This window comes from Xiphophorus couchianus, chromosome 16, assembly GCF_001444195.1.
Source record: "Xiphophorus couchianus chromosome 16, X_couchianus-1.0, whole genome shotgun sequence".
NCBI classification, from domain to species: Eukaryota; Metazoa; Chordata; class Actinopteri; order Cyprinodontiformes; family Poeciliidae; genus Xiphophorus; species Xiphophorus couchianus.
Window position 1 is genome coordinate 4,715,905 of NC_040243.1, and position 6,514 is coordinate 4,722,418.

The window sequence follows — 6,514 nt, forward strand, 5'->3', positions numbered from 1 at the left end:
CTAGGAACATTTAAAGCCTCCCGTTCTCCACACAGTAATGATTTATGCTTTCAAAGAGTTTGTGCTGGCCTAATGGAGGTGAAATTCTGCCTTTCTAATTAGTTTATTCAGCTATTTCTTCCTCTCCCCAACATGTTGTAGCCTAAGGCCATCTGTGCTATTTTCCCCCCAGATTGTTTCCTGAGCCTCTTCAGTGCACAGTAATTTTTCCAGCATCTTTCTGGGTTTCTGTCAATGATTTGTATTCGTTTCGCGCTGAGAATCACAGATCTGGGTTGTAGTTCTCCGTCGTGGAGGAGTCGACAGTCTGATCCTGTATTTGTCCTCGTGTGAGGCAGCACAGACCCGGCCCAGACGCTCGTCCACTCCGGTCCACTCTGGGCCCGGTTCAGGGAAAAGCGTGCGAGCATTAAGATGCTGGAGCATGAAAGTGCTTCAGGTGAAAGTGTGTGTTTCTTTTCATGTGTGCATTTGCATTTATATTTATGAAAGCATGAACTCAGCGTGCTGCATAATATCCAGGAACATGGCTTGAATGCCCTGAAATAATAAACTGCATCAGGATGGAAGCAGCACAGCTGAAAAAATCAGTTTCTAAAACAGCTGCATTGTCCAACACTAATGGGTTTCATCACACACAAAAAACTGAAGCAGATCCTTTATAAAGCTGGAAATGCATTTTGTTCATTTCTCCTTCATTCCTGTTAAGCAACTGAGAAAATAAAATGGATTTAAAATACTAGAGTGCTGCCTTAGTGGAATTTAAACAGCAGATACAGCCAATCAAATGCATTGATTAGCTGATCATTGGCAGCATGACCACCTCGCTAATAACAGCTCTACACTCACCGGACAAATTATGAGGTACACCTGTCCAACTGCTCATTAATAAAAGTCAAATCAGCCAATCAGATGGCAGCAACTCGATGCATTTTGGCATGTAGACATGGCCAAGACGACCTGCTGCAGTTCAAACTGAGCATCAGAACGGGGAAGAAACGTGATTTAAGTGACTTTGAACGTGGCGTGGTTGTTGGTGCTGGTCTGAGTATTTCAGAAACTGCTGATCTACTGGGAGAATGGCCGGACTGGTTGGAGCTGATAGAACGGCAACAGTAACTCAAATCGTTACAACCGAGGTCTGCAGAAGAGCATCTCTGAACACACAACACGTTGGACGTTGGACCTTAAGGTGGATGGGCTACACCGGGTGCCAGTCCTGGCAGCTAAGATCAGAAAACTGAGGCTACAATTCGCACAGACTCACTAAAACTGAACAATAGAAAATTAGAAAACGTTGCCGGGTCTGATGAGTCTCGATTTCTGCTGCGACATTCGGACGGTTGGGTCAGAATTTGGCATCAACAACATGAAAGCATGGATCCATCCTGCCTCGTATCAATGGTTCAGGCTGGTGGGAGATATTTTCCTGGCACACTTTGGGCCCATTAACCAACTGGGTATTGTTGCTGACCATGTCCATCCCTTCATGATCACAGTGAACCCATCTGTGATCATGGCTACTCCCAGCAGGATAATGTGACTCCCTCGTGAACGACATCAGTTCTCTCAGCAGATATGACTTAGCTTCCTCCGATCATACAAGTTATCCTGGCATTGTTTTGTTTCTTCTGAAATCTTCAGTTTTCCTTTTGTGTGACGCATTTTAAGCCCTTTATTCATTAATATTTTTAACAACAATCCTTTGGTAAGCTAGCTGTAGCTGCTAATTTAACAAAGCTGTTCTGCAGTACCTTCAGGAATACTAGAGGGCGCCTGCAGACCACAGTTTAAGAGAAAACAAGGCATAAAATTTACTAAAAAGCTGTTGGTGTTATGATGGTTTAGTCAAAGTTCAAGTCATAACTTGAAGCAATAATGTAAGAGGAAATCAGCTATGATTTCTGCTATTATTCTGTTTTTCTGTATTTAATTAACCATTTTGGCTTCATTGGAAACAGTTTTCTGCACACTTGAGGTTAGATCTAACAAGATACATTTTACATAAAACAGTAGAACTGAAAGAGGGTTAACTTCTCACCAAGATTTCAATTTGAAGCTTTTCTACTGGTGTGAATCCTCCATTTCCACAATATAGTCATCAAAATTTATAAAACCTTTTCAAAGGATTCCCATTTAGATCTAGCACAGCTGCACCACATGAAAGAAGATTTAAGGACGTTTTAAGAAATTATTTACAAAAGGCAAATTTAAAAACAGAAAGACGTCAAGAAGATTAGCCTGATTTCTCTGCTTCGTGAAGCAGAGACCTAGTTCATGCCAGGTAATGAAACCAGACTTTTAATAGAACCTCAGTTGTGAATCAACAAACAGATCCAAGAACCTAATCCCCACTGATGAGTTCAAAGTGTGAAGAAATGAGAGCGCCCTGCTTTTGTTTTGTCTTTGTCAACACTGTCAGTGTGGGATGATGGTGAAGAGAGCAACAAGCTAGAAAACACTCCTCTGTGTGGCGCAGCGTGTCATAAAGGAAAACGGCTAATGATTATTACCCTGCAGGATGGAAACTAATAATCCTGATGTCCAAAACAAAGAGGCGACAAGGATTTTCTGTCATCAACTGATCCCGCTTCTCATTAAACACGGATGAAACCAGATATTTACTGACGTGTCACATCAGTTTTTAACTTTCTGAAAGAGAATCAGACTCAATCTGATCTGTATCTTTATTTGATATGTATCAGAATAATAAGAAAAACAGAATTATTTTTAGTTAAAACTTGCTAAATTTATTTGACTAAAAGAGTAGAAGATAGTAGACCACGTGTCAAACTCGAGGGCCGTGGGCCAAATCCGGCCTGCCGTAGCTTTTTATGTGGCCCTCTACATTCTAGACTAAACACTAAATGTGCTTAAATATTATGTCCATCCATCCATTTTCTGTTCACCCTTGTCCCTAATGGGGTCGGGAGGGTTGCTGGTGCCCATCTCCAGCTACGTTCCGGGCGAGAGGCGGGGTACACCCTGGACAGGTCGCCAGTCTGTCGCAGGGCAACACAGAGACATACAGGACAAACAACCATGCACACACACACTCACACCTAGGGAGAATTTAGAGAAACCAATTGACCTGACAGTCATGTTTTTGGACTGTGGGAGGAAGCCGGAGAACCCGGAGAGAACCCACGCATGCACAGGGAGAACATGCAAACTCCATGCAGAAAGACCCCGGCCGGGAATCGAACCCAGGACCTTCTTGCTGCAAGGCAACAGTGCTACCAACTGCGCCACTGTGCAGCCCTTAAATATTATGTTATCAATCAAATCAATGCTGTTTCTATCTGTTTACTGCCAAATTATATCAATCAGTCCCTCCAGTTTCATGAGAATTATTGTGGAAATTCACGTAAAATCAAAAAATCCTTGCACTTTTTTGCACTAATACCTAATTGGGAGTTTATTGCATATTTTTCTCAAAAATGTTCTTACTTTTACTAAACAGCTGCCTCAGCCTTAATTGAGGTCAGATTTTAGTCCATGATCTGTATAAAAAGTCGCATTTACCGTCATAAATAACTGAAAACATTGCAAATAATTCCAAATTAGTACCACAAACACTTTGATTTTTATTGCAAAAAATCACAAAAAGTATCACAAAATTGTGGAGAAACTGAAAAGATGTTCAATAGTATTTAAGTTTAAGAATTTGTTGATATTTTAACAGTTTGTGAACAAGTTTTATCAATGCATTTTGGCACAACCGTCCCTTTAAGAGCATTCAAGATCTAAATTTGGCCCAAAACAGAAATGAGTTTGACATCGCTGGTTGATCAAATTTATTTTCAAAATGTCAAATTGCATAAGTGGATACGTAGCAAACATCTGGAAACTTTCAGAATGACAAAATTTAAATTGTATTTAATATTTTAGCTTATGAGTCTAACTAAAAGAAGACTAGTTTATTTGTTTTTAATAAAAACAAATCATGTTGCACATTTTTGTTTAAAATGTCTGTGTACGTATGAAAAAATCATAAGAGTTTCACTTTTACTCAGGACTTAACTTCTCCAGTCTAAGGTCAGCTGGGGTTAAAGAGCTGCTATCATGTGCTTTCCAGGCACAAAGTGCTCAATTTATATTCAACTGAAATTACAGCCATTATAGGAAAAATCTCTTAGCACTCATCACTCAAAAGGACATGTCTTTAAAATTTAAAGCCTCGTTCCTAAGTTCATTTGCACACTGTAATAGGGATTTTCATGGTGAAACGTTCTTCCTTGCTGAGTGACCTTTCAGGTCACACCGGGACTTGACTCATTTCACAGTGAGACGATGATGATGCCCTCTTACAGCTTCAGCTGGTGTGGAGATTTCTTGATTTTACGTGAATTTCTACGATAATTCTCAAGAAACTGGAGGGACTGATTGATATAATTTGGAGGTAAACAGATAAAAACTGCATTGATTTGATTGATAACATAATATTTAAGCACATTTAGTGTTTAGTCTAGAATCCAGAGGGCCACATAAAAAGCTACGGCGGGCCGGATTTGGCCCTCAGGCCTCGAGTTTGACACATGTGGCTCAATAGAAACATGGCAATTTAAAGAAAAATCCTCAATTGTGGTAAAACGTTTTGGCCCATCTTTCAAAATACTGACTGGCAGCACAGCAATAGGTGGGGGAAGGGCTACACTGCTCCTTCAAGCTAAGAAAACTGTCGTAACTTTTCTACTTTCTCCAGAATGTCATAAAAAATATTATTTTCCTGCATGTTTATTTAAACTTTTGCACCCATATAAGTTAATTTACCACTCTTTTTTTAAAAACAAAAAAACAGCACATTTAAATATTTCTGCGCCTCTGTGTGTGACCCAGCTCGCTGCTCCCACATATTATTTTAACCTCAATTCTCCTTTATTCTAAATAAAGTTCCATGTCTTTCCCCATTTTGACTCATTTGCTTCCCTTTCATCATCCCAGGCAAGGTTATCCCGAGGCAGGCGAAGCTTTTACGGGAACAAAGCGCGGGTGGAGGTGATGGGGTGGAGGCTCTCGCTTTGCCGCTAGCCATGCCTTAATCGATCGCCTTTAAAGGGAATGTTGTGAGCTGAATGTTTGAACTCATTGCCCCACCTTAGCAGTTGTCTGGGATTTAATTAAAACTTAAAATTAATTTATTGCCAGTTGCATTTGAGAAATAAAAGACGCTGAGAAGTAGCACAACAAAGAGGGAGGGGAGAGGAGAAAAAGGAGGCTAATTAGCATCACTCCACTTGAAACGTTTTCTGTTTCTCTTTCTTTCTCAGCCGTGTTTTCTTCCCCTCTCTCCTCACGTATATCTGCAGCAGCCGTAAGCTAAATTTCCGTCACATCTTTTCTTTGCCACCGGCGCCTGGCACACACAGCATAGCTATGCAAATACCAGAAAACAGAGACTGCAGTGTTGTTGACACACTTCACCTGCACAGGGAGTGAAGCCAGATAGAAGACGGCGGCTTGTTTCTCCGTAGTTTAAGTGTTGTAAGTTCCTCTGCGTACTTTATTGGTTTGTTTTAAATCCATCATTTCATCCGTACAGTTCATCATTCACAGAGAAGCAAAACCATAAGGAACAAAAACGTAAAACAGACGACCTTCACAGCATGACCCACATTTAAATACAACTTTATTCAGATCTCAGGACTCTTAGCTTTTATATATATATATATATATATATATATGTATATATATATATTATTTATATATGTATATTCATGTTTAAACAGTCTTATTTTTGTAATTATTCTGTTCTGAATGGACCACTGCTGCTTGCAGCCTTTAAGGCCAAATGTTCACATGTCTGTTGGCACCAGATGGGTAAATAGTAAGGCTGCTGCTCTAACAACACCTTCCGTCCCACAGCAACATGTCCGCCTGCTAACTGCAGTTCAGCAGCCTTTTCTGTTCCCCAGAGAGGCAAGGAGGGTGGCGTCTCACTGAGAGTATTGCTGTATACTTGAGGGGATCAGTAAGGAGAAGAGGACGGAGCTTCTTGTCAACATTTGTCCTTTTTGTCTTTTGTTTTTCTCTATTGTCAGAGTTGCCGAGGGCTTGTGGTTTCCAAGCTTTGATTCGGTGGTGTTTGAGTTTCCAGACGCCCTGCGGGACGGGGATGGGCGGGATGCGTGGTGGTTTTAAGGTTAGTGGGGCGTGTTAACATGCTCTCCGGGACGGCGAATGTGCTCCCGATCCAGGAGCTTACGCAAGATGGTTGAACAGGAGGGAGGAAGAAACTAAACAAATACATCTTAAGACTGTGTGTGAACATGATGTTTTATGAAATACAGATGTAGAAATGAATTGTGGGGAGAGATTCACCGGTTTAAATCGGGAATGTGTGCTGAGGAGGGGGCAACACTGCAAAAACACAAAAAATTACCAAGAATTTTTTGTCTGAGAAATAAGACAAAACTAACTTATGAGTAACTTTTCAGTCCAACAGAAGAGCTTGCTTTAAAGCTGCAATATAAAACTTTTATCAAAAAATATATATTTTCCACACTATCACTTT